The following is a 15,125-nucleotide window of genomic DNA, read 5'->3' on the forward strand; positions in this document are numbered from 1 at the left end:
CCTCGAAGGATTGAACCCCGAAATGGAAGCATAACTGGCCGACAAAAAATTTCGCCTCTGCGGTCAGGGTGAAGAGACACTATAACATCTCCTAAGCTCTTGCCCCTCATTAGTGGAAATTCGAAAAATTGTCCTTAGAGAGTCATTAAGGATAGAACAAATAAGGACATGCAGAGCGGCGGGCATAAAATGCCTTGGAGGTTTGTGGATCCAATTGTCTTGCAGAGCTATAAAATTCTGGAAAATTGCGGCAAAAGAACTGGTCAAAAAAAGCGATCAAACATGAGTATCCTTGAATTGAACTGTTTGCACACTTACTAATTGCAGTCTACATTTTTTTAATATTTTCTACTGAATGGTTTGCACATTTTTCAATTGCACTAATTATACTTTTTAAGATTATCTCTCAGTCTAATTAGCAGATGATTGTCCGAGGATAGGAGGACCTCGTTGTGTTTTTATCTATAGCTTTTATTAAATGGCTTTCCAATAATTAGGTATAATCGTGGTTTTCCCACTCTTTTATGATTTTTAACTAAATCAAATAAAAGTATTATTGACATTCTATTGCAGAATACTAGAGAAGGCAAGTATGGTAGATCAAATGAAATAGTGAATAAAATATAATACATAACTACAATATATTAAATAGGACACTAGGGTAGTAAGCACCTTATAACTACAATTTACAACACATTTTTGAGGGCGTATTCGGGTACTTGTGATGATTCAAACTCCTGTTTTATATCTTCCATTTCCATATTAATTTAGTTTCTCCCTAATCCCAACGCAGATTAGACTCAAACTGTAAAATGGGCCGTGTCACGCGAGGGATGCGCGTGTCACGCGAGGAATGCGCATATCACGCTGAGTGACAGGAGTTCTGACCGGAGCAGCTCCCCAGGTGGCTCTAGGCCCCAGGTCCAGCACGCCGCCACCGGCCCGGAAGTGATGTCTGCCCCCCACCGTCCGGTGGAGGCGGGACATGGATTGCCAGGTGTGACCCCGGCGGCGCTGCCCGCGAGCCCCACGCTCGCCGCCCGGAGGAGGCGTGGCCTCGCTCTGACAGCCGCGAGCAGGCACGTGACGCTCCACGCACGCCGGGGGTGCGCCGGGCTGTGTGCGCGCTGACGTCAGACGCCGCCGCCCTGAGAGAGGGGCTGCTGTATAAGATGGCGGTTGGCAGGGCTCCGGAAGGTAAGCAGCCTGCTCGCCGCCGCCGCTGCTCCCCGCTCCGGCGCGGGCCCAGGGAGGCCGCGGCGCCGCTCTCGGCCCGTCCGTTCTGACCGCCCCCTTCGGTTCCACCCCGTGCTCGGTGCATGCATCACCCCGGAGGCCTGCAGGGGCGGGGGTGGCGTGAGAGCTGCACCTGCGGAGGGGTGAGCCCCGCGGGGGCGGCAGGTGGGGGGTCCTCTCACCTGGACCTATGCTCCTCCCCGGGGCTCGTGTGCCATTATCAATGGAGCCTCTCCCCATCCCTTAGGGTCACTAGCCCTCCCCTGTCACTGGGCTCTTGTGCCATTCACTTAGACTCACTCCCCCATCCCTCAGGGTCTCCCTCCTCTCGGGGTCACAAGCCCTCCCCTGTCACTGGGCTCTAGTTCCATTCACATGGACTCTCTTCCTCATCCCTCAGGGTCTCCCTTCTGTCACTGGCCCCTCTCCTGTCGCTGGGCTCTTGATTCATTACCAATGGAGCCTCTCCCCATCCCTTAGTGTCTCCCCCATCCCTCAGGGTCTCCCTCCTCTCAGGGTCACTAGCCCTCCCCTGTCACTGGGCTCTTGTGCCATTCACATAGACTCACTTCCTCATCCCTTAGGGTCTCCCCCATCCCTCAGGGTCTCCCTCCTCTCGGGGTCACTAGCCCTCCCCTGTCACTGGGCCCTTGTTCCATTATCAATGGAGCCCCCCCATCCCTTAGGGTCACTAGCCCTCCCCTGTCACTGGGCCCTTGTTCCATTATCAATGGAGCCCCCCCATCCCTTAGGTTCACTGCCCCCCCCCCTGTCACTGGGCTCTTGTTCCATTATCAATGGAGCCCCCCCATCCCTTAGGGTCACAAGCCCTCCCCTGTCGCTGGGCTCTTGTTCCATTATCAATGGAGCCCCCCCATCCCTTAGGGTCACTAGCCCTCCCCTGTCACTGGGCTCTTGTGCCATTCACATAGACTCACTTCCTCATCCCTCAGGGTCTCCCTCATCCCTTAGTGTCTCCCTCATCCCTAAGGGTCTCCCCAGCCCTTAGGGTCACTGTCCCTGGGCTCGTGTTCCATTATCAGTGGAGCCTCTCCCCATCCCTTAGGGTCACTAGCCCTCCCCTGTCACTGGGCTCTTGTGCCATTCACATGGACTCACTCCCCCATCCCTTAGTGTCTCCCTCCTCTCGGGGTCACTGTCCCTCTCCTGTCACTGGGCCCTTGTCCCATTATCAGTGGAGCCTCTCCCTATCCCTTAGGGTCTCCCTCATCCCTTAGGGTTTCCCTTCTGTCACTGACCGTTATCCCTCCCCTGTCACTGGCCGGCATCTCTCTCATGTCACTGGACTCTTGTTTACGTTCTCATTGGAGACCCTCTCCCCCGTCCCTTAGGGTCTCCCCATCCCTCTTCTGTCACTGCGTTCTTGTTCCATTATCAATGGAGCCTCTTCCCATCCCTTAGGCCCCCCATCCCTTAGAGTTTCCCTCGTCCCTTAGGGTCCCACCCATCCCTTAGGGTCTCCCTCCTCTCAGGGCCCGCATCCCTCCCCTGTCCCTGGGCTCTTGTTCCATTCTCACTGGAGCCTCTTCCCCCATCTCTTAGGGTCTCGCTTCTGTCTCTGGGCCGCATCCCTCCCCTGTCACTGAGGATGTGTCCCATACTCATTGGGGAGGACACGCACCTCCTGTCACTGGGGTGTTGTCATCCTGTCCTCCCCGCTGGGCTTGTCTCGCCCCCTCACCTGGACCATGCCCCTCACCTGCCTCTGGGTCCCTGCCCCCCCCCCCCCACACAGCGGGGTTGATTTACTCCTGTCTTCCGACCTGCCCTTCACCCTTGTCTCCCTCCGACTCCCAGGGACCCCTCCCTCGCCTCTGGGACCCTGTCCGTTGCACCGGTCTTTGTCTTCGCCTTTGACCTCGGTAATCCTTACATACCCTAGCACTTAACCTCCCCCGTTGCTCGTCCAGTGAGGGTCCAGGAAGGAGCCTGTAGGAGTTAAGTCCCTGGGCGTTCAGCGGGAGGGCGGCGGGGGTCGCCCTTTGGGTGTTTAGAATGAGGGCACCTTTTAATAGGGAGAGAGTGATTGAACATAGGACAGCGGCGAGTTCAGAGCTCTCCCCCCAATGACCTGACAGGGGTGTGTGTGTCTGTCCGTCCGTCTGATGGCTTATGAACCTGGTGGTGCGCCGCTTCAATGACCGTATCCTGCCCTTTAACTTTCTGACCTCGTCCCATAATTCCAGCCCCTAATCCGCGTGTGCTGCCAGGGTCGCACGGAGTGTGGCGGACGCATGCCAGGGCACCTTCTTCCCTTAATACCCCCGCGATGCTCTCGTCGCTGCCCCCGGGAATGAGATGATCATCTCTCCTTCGCTGCGGGCCCCGATCTGGGGGATGTCACCATGGGGTGCATTACTGGGCTGTTCCCAGGGGTCACTTGTAACCTGCGTGTCTGTAGGGTCGGTGGCTGCATGCATCGGGGCCGTCCTTCCACGGCTGCCCGCGGCCGGCTCTCGCAGGAGCCGTTTCAGGTTTTGGATAGCTCCCGGGCGGAGCCTGCGGCTGCCGAGGGCATTTCCTGTGGGAATCGATATTTCCGGCCCATCCCACGGTTTAAAGACCACAGACGCTGTGGCCAGACGGGGAAGGAGCTCGTGCGTTGTCGACTTGATTTGCATTCTATCCCACTGCACAGAGTTCGCTTCCGTAGCAGGTCTGCGGCATCGCGTTTACTCTCACCCATGCAAATGCTGAGCTACTATCTCTGGGTAAACCGAAGAGACCAGTTTTACCCCTTTAATTTGCGGGGCAACAGCTCCGTTTGCAAATCACTGTAGGGGATTGGGTGCTAAACTATAGTTCAGTGGTTAAAAAAATAAGAGCATGCACCTGGAGCAAGAAAAAGATGGGACACAACCAGGAAATAATGCAACCGCCCAAAAAACGACAGAAGCCAGCTAAAGCGAACGTGTAACTTCAATTGGATCCGACCCGGAACTACTTTCAGCGGCCCCAGAAATGGACGAGCCTCCGGTGGGATCTGCGGAGGAGCAGACTAGAGCCCAGACCTTATGTCAAGAGTTTCAGCCTGAAGGCAAGAGCAGGCCAGACATACAGCTCGATAAGACATGTAACTGGACTAGAATATACTGGAAACCTACAAACACCGCCGCGACCTCCAGGCAGAGTGCTGCCAGGCCAGGCAGTAAACAGAAGCGAACGCAGCAGGATCCAGGTGGGCAGCGTGCGGAGAGTCCGAGCAAAGACTCCTTCAAGAATCTGACGGAAGTGTGGCAGAATAGATGGAGCAGAACCCAAGTTTAAGACAGCTGAAAGGTGGCAGGGTACACACCGAGCCGAAGAAGAACCCAACGTTTCTGGGGCACAAGACAGCTTGGCTATTTGTGAATATAGGAACACGGAAAATACTAAAGCCAGAAAACAACTGGAGACACCACTAACATGAAGGTGTCTGTAGCAGAACACCACAGGCCAGAAAAAAGTGAAATACAACCAGAACAAAAATAAATATCAATAGAATGGAATTAAACATTGCAGAGAACAGCCGGGATAAGCGGCAGCAGCATCCGGTGTATCTAAAATGCACAAGAATGTATCCCAAACAGAAGACCGATAAAGCTGGACGGAACCTGCCAGTCGAATGGAGCATGGCCTGACAGAGACCGAAGAGAGTGCGCCTGCCTGGTACAGAGGGGCACCAGCACCACCTTTGACTCCTGTGGCAGTAGAGGGAGATGTTCACACAATGGACGGAAAACATCATAACAGACAACAGCCAGAGCAGAGTAAACCTGGAGCACTACAGTCACCACGGAGTACAGTTGGGTTAACAGAGCAGCCAGGGCAGAACAGATAGGAGCTGGCTCACATTGAGACTGCAGCAATAACTGAAAAGAACAACCTGAGGGCTGAAGCCGGGCATTGAGCGGAATCAGGGCGTTTACTTGGGAAGTGTCTGATTAGACGGGTGATTTTATTGGCTCTGTGTAGTTTTCCAGCTCTTTAGATGTGCTCACGAGTGTCGTGTTTGTGCTTTCAGAGAATCTGAAGCCACGTGTATTTCAACCTTATTTATTCTCTCCTTGGTAGCAGTGTTTGCATGTTTGGTCTGGTGTGCTCCTACTCTTCTGAAGAATTATTGGCCTGTCCTTGCAGTGCTCATGTATTTGAGCGTACGCTGCTTGTGTGACAGCATTTACTGTTTGTGCTCTTTTTCCTTATGTTGGCTCTGTCCTTGTGTGTGGTCTTAGCATGGGTTGTGTGAGCTCCGGTCGTGCAGATTTGTGGGCGCTGTTTTTGTTAAGACTGTTTACCTCAGCTGGTTCCATTCTTGTTTGGGCTGTGAGTCTCGTAGATATGTGGTGTTTGAGTACTTCGCCTGTGTTGTAGAGCTGAGGGATGGATATTCCAGCAGTGTTAGGGTACGTCGCCTGTGTTGTAAACTGGGGTTAGTTCTAGCAGTATTTGTGTACTTCGCCTATGTTGTTGAGGTGGGTGAAATTCTACCAGTGTTTACTGGTTGGCATCCGACCAGTATTAGAGTACTTTGTGTTGTATAGCTGGTGGGATAGTTTAGCCTTGGATGTATACTTATTTTATTAAATATAAAGCGTGAAAAATATTTATTTTTTTTGGTTTCCGAGACTAAAAATTGAAAATAACAGAATGTACTCAAAGTAATACATAGAATCTCATAGCGATATCACAAACTAGACTATTGTGTAATTGGGCTTTGTGATGCAGTGTACAAGGACGTTTTTGTGAGTGGGAGATCGCCAAAGAACATAATTGGTAATGTCATAAAATTAACTGTAAAATGTCAAACATGGGAAGCAAAACGAGAACATTTACCAGAAATAACTGGATTAACAGTGGTAAAGTTGCTAGCATCTGTCGGTAAGGAATCTATTCAATAATAACATTTTTACTTCTTTTTACGTTGAGCCTAGCACTGCGAGGCATGGTGTATTCAGTACATGGGCTTCAAGCTGACCCATCGCTTGCCATTGGTAGTTCAAGGTGCCTTTCTAAATTCCTTACTTTTGAATAGTATAACGTGCCCATTTGTCCTCCTTTTGGTCTGTGGTTCCCTCCCATAGTGACTGGTCCTGCTACATGGCTCATTTCGCTTTAGTCTATTTCAGTTAGTTTTGCGCACTATTTTTTCCAATCACCTGCCTCATGTTCTGGAAATGTTGCAAACGTGAGCAGCTGACCAATGTTACTGCTTCCCCTCCCTGCCTCCCACTCACCGTTTCTCCGTGTTCTCCCCTTCACACCTTAGCTTTCACTTACGATCTACAGAGTCTGGGTCACTGAAGATCGAGTTGAGCAGCTCCCTTTCTCCTAATCTTTCGTTTTTAGCATTAATTTTTTCACTCACTAGGAACTCAGTTCCTCCATTTCTGTGACAGTGCTGTAAATCTTGTGCTTTATCTAGTCTCAATGTGGCAGATGTATCTCTGTTCCTAGTGGTAATTCCCTTTTCTTAGCCCTCTAGCCAGTGCTCCTAGCTGCGTCTGTGGTCTCATCTGTAAATAAGTTCTCTACATAGTGCTGCTGCTGCTTCTCTGGTCCTGTCAGTAATTCCTACATTCTTAGTCCTCTATTCAGTGCTGCAGCTGTTTCTCTGGTCCCGTCGCTAATTCCACATTCTAACTCCTATAGGCAGTGCTGCAGCTGTGTCTCTGTTCCTATTGTTAATTCCTCATTCTTAGAACTCTAGGTAGTGCAGCTAGCTGCTTCTCTGGTCCCAGTGGTAATTCCTCATTCTTAGTCCTCTAGGCAGTGCTGCTATCTGCTTCTCTGGTCCCGTCAGTAATTCCTCATTCTAAATCTTAGACAGTGCTGCTAGCTGCTACTCTGGTCCCATCGAAAATTACTCCATTTTATGTCCCTTTGGCAGTGCTGCAGCTGTCTCTTTTCATACATCCAGTACACTACAAACCAAAACACATACATAAAAGACATTCTTTAACAATGTCAATAGCTCTAACTCTGACAAATGCGAGATCAGTTGTATTGCAAATGCTTGTTTGAAGATGGTTATTGAAGAAGTTGGTCTTGGTCTCCGGAGGAAGAGTGTGCCAGATTTTTGGAGCAATGCGGGAGAAGGTTCCCTTTTAGAATTTGTTCAGTTTTTTGGGCTGTGCGCAGAAGGGAGCTTGTGTTACAAGAAGATCTATTCCCATCAGATAGAACCAGTTTCTGTGCCAGGTAGCAAGGAGTGTTGTGGCGAAGGGCTTTGTGTCATACAGGCGATTTTTATGTGAATCCTAGCCTCCGAAGGTAGCCAGTTCAGTGTATGTAAGACAGAGGTGATATGCTCATTTTATTGTGCCTGTGATGAGCCGAGCAGCCGCGTTCAGGGTAGTCCTCATGGGAGCTAGTCGTAATTTCGGTAGGGCGACGAGGGTAGCATTCCCATAGTTGAGTTTGGAGGTCACAAGTACTTGAACTGCTACTTTGAGATCTGCAATGGGAAGGAAATGTTTTTCCTTAATGTGTGAAATTGGTGATTCCTCCCTCTGGTGGAGGTGCTTATGTGGTTCTGCATGGAGAGGTGGTTGTTTAGTATGATTCCTTGGGATTTTGCTGAATCGGTATGTGTGGTACAGTTCACAGCTGTAAGATGTGGGAACATCTTTGAAGTTAGACGGGAAGTTGAGTTGTGTTTTAGAACTGGGTGCCATTCTAGCAGTGTTTGGATACTTGGCCTGTAAGAGCTGGGTGACATTCTAGCAGTGTTTAGATACTTTGCCTGTGTTTATTAACTTTGCCTGCATTATAGAGCTGGGGTATACTCTAGCAGTGTTTATTCACTATGCCTGTATTGTAGTGCTGGGAGATATTTTAGCAGTGTCAGGGTACTTGGCCTGTGTTGTAGAGCTCGGTGACCTCTATCAGCATTTACTTAATTCGGTGGGGCAGTATTTTGATTTATTTGTTGAAGCCCATAAATCCGAATTAGTTTGTCGTGGTTTGAGTGTACAATAAAGGCTCTAGGTAAGGACAGCGACCACATAGATTAATGTGTCTGACTGTCCATTATTACTTTGTCTACAAGTCCGTAGTGGCAAGGGTGCAAGCGACGCAATAAGTCACCACTTACAGTAGCTGTGCTTATGAAGATGTGGCTTGAAGGTGTCCACGCATGCATTTGATAGTTTCCGGGTTCATGAATGCAGCAGAGTGGAAACAGGCAGAGGCATGCATGTTTCAGAGTGAGGGGAGCAATGGAGGACTTTGATCGGAGAGGGCGGTGCTGGTTTTGGCTGGGCCTCTGAGATCAATGGAAAGTCCTAATCATAACCTTTTCCTCCTTGTGCACACGGGATGCACAGGGGTGTGGAATTTAATCAAGTATCTACTTGTCCATGGGGCAGGTTGCTTGTAGCTCCCCCTTCACCAAAACACTGGGAATCACCCTTAACAGCGATATGTCACTGAAAACTCAGGATGGCTCTGTCCTCTCTAAATGCTTCTTCCAACTACGGAAGATTTAGGAAGATCCGCAGTTTTTTCACACATGAAGCTCTGATGCAAGTCGTAATAGCCACCGTTATCTCAACTTGGACTATGCCAATTCTGTGTACCTGGGCATGCCAATATACTTGATCAAGCGGCTACAGATGGCCCAGAACCATGCGGCTAGATTGATTCTTCAGCAACCTAGATGGCAGCCAGCATCGCCTCTGCTGAGGAAATTGCATTGGCTCCCCATTCCTCAACACTGCCTTTAAAGTGGGCTGCCTTATCTTCAAATCCCTGCATGCCAAGCACCCTGAATTCATCAACCGCTTGATACTCGGACACACTCCCTCTTGCAACCTCCGCTCTGCTCACCTCACTCCTCACCATCTCGATCTTTAAATGGGTACGTCATGGTGGCCGCAGATTTACAGCTCTCACCCCCAGACTGTGGAACTCTCTTCTGGTGGAGATCAGGTCCTGCACTGATCTTCTGCAGTTCAGCAAGTCCCTTAAAAAGTGGCTATTTGCACAAGCCTATGATTAATGATCCCTCTGGCAGCACTGGAGCCTTTCACAGCGCCATGAAACCACCCGGTGTACGTGTGCTTTATAAGTCGTTTTTAACATTAATATCTCATTATATAAAAGCTCTGATATGGCCTTTCTGATCATGCCAGGGCTCATACAATAGTAGTGTTTAAATACTTGCAATCCCATTATGCTGCCATGTTTTTGCAGAACTACATACTGGGGCTGAAGATAATGGTAAGCAATAGTTACAGGGTTAGAATGTCCTTTTGAATCTTTGCAAACCTTATAACGTGCATGGTTTTTAAGGGTTTTTAAAAACTCTTCTGTAATCTTTTCCCATACTGAAAAATATTAGAAATTTGCTCCTGACTATGGCAGACGTGGTTGGAGGGAAAATCAACTTGAAAACACTAAAGATTTTTGCATGCGCAAATCTACACATGCATATTTGCTCATGCTAAAATGCAGTTCAGATATTTCCTAGGAGTACTATTTATTTGAAAGTTTTATATAGCGCGAACAAGATCTTTGCAGATATCAGAGCGCTTTACAAGGGCATGGGGATAAAAAATACAAAGTAATAAAGCGTATATACAGAGTAATATGAGGTAGTTAGGTACAAGGTGCAAGTTACATAGGTGGGACAAAGGACATGAGGTAGGTCACAGGTGGTCAGTACACAGTGTATAGACAAACAATTGCGTCAATAGTATAAAGTGCAATATTAAGGAGCATATACTTGCTTAGGCGTATTTAGAATATTTAGAGTTTAAAGGTGGGTACAGTTGAGGTAGGTGTGAGGTATTTCTTGTCCTACTTCTGTAAATTCTTGGGAATTCACAAAAGCTGTATAGCTGCACTGAATGCAAGCACATGAACCATGGGTGCACTTTTGAGACTTTCTTTAATAATTGAGCCCCTAATTTGGTCTGGCGTTGACCATGACATTTTGCACTTATTAAAATTGTCTCTCTGTATCGTCTGGGTTCACTGTGTGTGACTGCTTTCTGCTCTTTTACAAGGAGCAAATCGGCACACAAAGTAGTTTTGTTCAGTGTCAGTAACTACTGTGGCAGTGTGTGCTTTTTGAGACCAAAAACAACTTTTGCTTTTGGCAGTGTTTGTTATAATGGTGAGGACCCGGCAGCTCCCACATCAATAAGGTTTTACAAAAAGCATGCCAAAAACAAGTCACACATTGACCAAACTAAAAAGCTGACTGCCAATTTCAGATCTACTGGCTTTTCCAGTGCTTGTTTATTTTTGTTTCCCCATAATCTTAAGTCCCGTGACTCTAGGTATGTGAACCTAGGAATGTATGGGCAAGAATACACGAGAGAGTGCTGCATGGTTCATGGTGTACAGAGAGAATAGATAGAAGTATAATTTAAAGCAAGAAGTTGTTCCGGGATGGTAAAAGAAGTAAATACACAATATCAAATGTATAGTGGATAGGAACAGGGGTAATCCCAATGTGATCTTTGAGATGAATCTATGTACAAAATTATGTATCAATGTGCTTTAGTAACTGTATGTGGAAGGTAAAATTGTTTATATATACAATTGTATGGGAAACAGATTGTAGAATGGGCTTACACATTATTTTAAGTAACACTATGTCTGTGTTGTGTATAGTATAGTTTGGGAACATTGAAGCCATGAGTTTGCACATTAGTGGATATTGGCAAAAAACCTGAACAGTTTCAACTTACTGATGTAAAATGTTGTTTTTATTGATTTCATTTAATGTGACTATCCTGTATATATTTTTTTTGTTTAGATAATTTTATGGAATTATGTTGCAAGCACGAAAGAGACAAGAGTTGTTGCCTTGAAAAAGGTGTCGTTTATGAAACTATACACCGAAACGCGTCGACTCATTTGTTTTAATACGTCAAATTCAAGGAACCAAGTCCCAGAAATGACCGATTGGACTGTGGACATTATAAATGTGATTCCCTTGAATTGACATACTGCTGATGATTATAGACTAAATCACGGAATTTGAGTCTCTTTCTGGTTTTAATTGTATTTGTGTATAATGCTTATGTACTCAAACTGTTATTGTGAAAGTTTTTAATGATTTTAATGAAATTTTGGTATCAATAAACATACAGATTGTAATATTGTACTGTTCAGGTGCTTGAATAAGTTTTAGGACAGGGGGGGCTGGTATTTAGGTATCTCCTACATATTTAGAAGATAGAGCAGAATTGCCTACTGTGAGGTGCATGTATGGTTATGATGAATGCTTGATCCCAAGGGATAATTTATTTTACTTGCGTATTTGGTACCCTGTCCCTTGGATAGCTGGGCCACTCCCTTTTATATTTTCCCACATAATCTTATTGAAACTGGTTACCGTTACACTGATTTCCCATTATGAATATTTTTGGGAAATCCTAGCATGCATCACCTCGTGTTAATAAATGATGCTGTAAAGAAATAGCACCTGAAATTTTACAGTAGTTTAGCTAAATGTTTTTTTTAATGAACATTTTATTTTGAAAACAAAGGATTATCAATCTTGCTTTCAGGCTTCTGCAAATATTAAATCTAAGCGCATTCTCGGAGCATTATACATCGCCTCGTATTGCTAAACTTTGGAAAAAGTGTGTACACATTTTTATACTGGAACGACTGTCAGTAGTGCAGTCAGGTCAGAGCTTACAACGTGTACTTTAGCGCTCACCCTAGTAATAAAGGCTTTCAATTAATGAACCATAAATGAGTTTGAACAGCATTAACATATGGACAAAAATATGACCTTAACTGCAGACAGTGCCCTTCCTTGATCCATAATGTGGTACCTCAAGCTGGCAGCCAAAGGGTTTGTGCTGCAGGGGGTTGGGCCCACTTGTTCCAAGGACAAAATACTTATGAAAACGTGTTGCCCTTAACCCCAAACAATATGTCCATGGCTTCTGGCTATAGGAATTGCACATCCCTGGTGCTGGGGTAGGGCTATAAACAGCGGCCTGCTAGTGTTGGTGTCTCCTATAGGGATGGTCCATGTCTCTCTACTTTGTCTCATGAGACATACTGGACCCAAATAGCTCAACCACCTCCTCTCCTTCTACACACCGACTAGACATCTCCGCTCTTCTTAGCTGGCCACTATCTCATGGATCAAGAAGACTTTGGCTGGAGGTAGTTCCTTCTACCTCGCTACGAAGACCTGGAACTCCCTACCTCTGCATCTCAGGCAATCAGTCCCTGCCTCAATTCAGGAAGGGCCTCCGGACCTGGCTCTACGACTGAACTGCACCCATGCACGCCTTATCACCCTTACGGGTGATTAACTGTGCTCTATAACAACTCTGATAGTGTCCATGGGATGGAGTGGGGCAAGGGTGATGGCATCCAGACTAGCCGACTGCACATGTGTGCTGGGGTAGGACTGTAAACAGCTGACGGCTAGTGTTGGTGTCTCATACAGTGATGGTCCATGCTCTACTTTGTGTCCATGGGATGGAATGGGTCGTGGTGGTGGGATCCAGTCTACATGACTGCACATAGGGTGCTTGGGGTAGGGCTGTGGACAGCAGACAGCTAGTATTGTTGTTTCCTATAGTGAAGGGTCCATGCTCTCTCTCTACTTAGTGTCCATGGGATGGAGTGGGGAGAGGGTGATGGGATCCAGTCTAGCTGACTGCACTGGTGTCCTCCTGGCCCAGGTACTGCTCTCCCTCCACGCAGCTCTGCCTGGGGTCACCTCCACTGACAGAGTAGAGCAGGGTTTGAGACTGCTCTCGACCCGCTCTCTGTGCTTGCCCTGTTTTTGCCTGCCCTCGTGTCTGGTGTGGCTTGCTTAGTTGTTAGTTAATTTTCCCTTAGTTGACTTGTTTTAATTTAGGTTTAGTTTAATCTGTTGTGCTCCTTTTGCCCTTTCTGGCGATACAGCGCCCTTCCCGCCACTCCTGCCTGCCGCTTCCCGTCTCCCAGCTGTGCTTTCCCTCCCCCACTTAATGGAGGCCACTGCGTGGCCGTGACAAACGCCAGGAACCCTGGAATTACGACCATCCATCGCTACGAAACTACCACCCTCCATCGGACATAAGCCACTCGTCACCACACCTACCCACAGAGCAGGACACACCCTCAACTTCTTCTTCGCTGCAGGAAACAACGTTCACTTCAGCCACACAACGCAACCACCATGGACCGACCACCCCTGCATACACTTTGCCGTCAACAAACCCAAGGCACCCAAACCAGCCCAAGCCCACCACGGAGGAATTGGAGCAAGGTTACAGACGAGCAGCTCCTCTCCACCCTCACCCAAGACAACCACACCTGTGCATCCGACACTGACGCCACAGCCAGAGGACTCCACACTTGGATCGCCAACTGCGTAGACGTGCTCGCCCGCTACACAACCCCGACAAACAGCGACCCCAGAAAGGCTGCCTGGTTCACCACCGCCCTCCAAAAAGCCAGACGCACCTGCAGACACCTAGAAAAGAACTGGAGAAACACCATGACAACCGGAACTACACTGCCTACAAAGATGCCATGACTGACTACGACAACCAAATCCGAACCACCAGGAGGATCTTCATCCACAACAAAATCCTCGCCAGCTCCAAAGAACTCTTCAGTGTCATCCAGGAATTCACCAACCCAGGCAGCGAAACCACAGACATCACCCCATCCCAAGAACTCTGCAATAAGCTTGGAACCTACTTCCACCTCAAGATCAAAAAGCTGTACGACAACTTCGTCGACCAGACACCACAGCCGGACCCCCACCTCCCCCTAGAGACACCGGCCAGCCCACCATCACCAACTGGACACCGGTCATGTCTGAAGACACCGCCTCCACCATGAAAGTTATCCACTTGGGGAGCCACCACCGACTCCGGCCCTCCTCACATCTACCACAGAGCTACTGCGCCATCGCACCCGAACTACAACACACCATCAACACCACCTCAAAGCAGGCACCTTCCCAGATGACAGGAAGCGATCAGAAGTTAGGCCCCTGCTAAAGAAGCCCTCAGCTGACCCTACGACCTCAAGAACTACTGAACCATCTTACTTCTCCCCTTCGCAGCCAAAGTTGCAGAGAAAACAGTTAACATGGAACTGACGCGATTCTTTGAAGAAAATGCCATCCTCGACCCATCCCAATCCGGATTCCAAAGCAACCACAGCACCGAGAACGCCCTGCTCGCCGCCACAGACGACATCCACAAGGCCACTTCGCAGCCCTTATCCTTCTCGACCTATCAGCGGCCTTCAACAGTTTCCCACTGCACGCTAATCGCCAGACTACTCAATGCTGGCATACAAGGAACAGCCCTGGACTGGATCTGATCATTCCTCACTGGAAAAAGCCAACGGCTGAGACTGCCACCCTACCTCTCCGATCCCACGAAAACCTCTTGCAGAGTCCCACAGGGGTCATCAATGAGCCCGACCCTCGTCAACATCTTCATGGCCCTCCTCGCAGCCATCGTCCGACAACATGGCCTCAACATCGTATCCTACGCGGACGACTACCAGCTGCCCAACTCAACTTCCAGAAAGGAATGCAAGACGTCGCAATTTGGATGACAAACAGCTGCCTAAAGCTCAACGCCGAGAAGACAGAAGTCTTCTTCCTTGGAACTACCCCTTCAGCATGGGACAACACCTGGTGGCCGACTGCCCTCAGGAGCCCACCTACCCCCTCGGACCACGCCAAAAACCTTGGCATCGTGCTCGACTCCTCACTCACCATGAACTGACAGGTCAACGCTGTCACCTCCAGTTGCTTCAACACCCTCCACATCCTCCGCAAGACCTTCAAATAGATCCCCCGAGTCAAGGAAGACAGTCACCCATGCACTCATCACCAGCAGACTGGACTATGGAAACTCACTGTACGCCAGCATCAACAAGTCCCAACTCCGCAA

At 48.5% G+C, this 15,125-nt stretch overlaps 1 protein-coding gene across 7 annotated transcripts in view; it reads left to right on the forward strand.

The window, feature by feature from the left end:
- The first annotated feature begins 1,113 nt into the window (after positions 1-1,113).
- The window catches only part of CAMTA2 (calmodulin binding transcription activator 2), an 809,661-nt gene continuing 795,649 nt past the window's right edge, over positions 1,114-15,125 (forward strand). For 4 of the 7 annotated variants that reach the window (XM_078668359.1, XM_078668362.1, XM_078668363.1 and 1 more), the window contains exon 1: positions 1,136-1,197. The gene's annotated coding sequence lies outside the window, so the exon portion shown is untranslated. Of the gene's footprint in view, positions 1,198-15,125 lie in introns of all 7 variants that reach the window. The other 3 variants (XM_078668360.1, XM_078668361.1, XM_078668358.1) reach the window with 2 other exon arrangements.

Source organism: Lissotriton helveticus, chromosome 12 (genome assembly GCF_964261635.1).
Source record: "Lissotriton helveticus chromosome 12, aLisHel1.1, whole genome shotgun sequence".
NCBI lineage: Eukaryota > Metazoa > Chordata > Amphibia > Caudata > Salamandridae > Lissotriton > Lissotriton helveticus.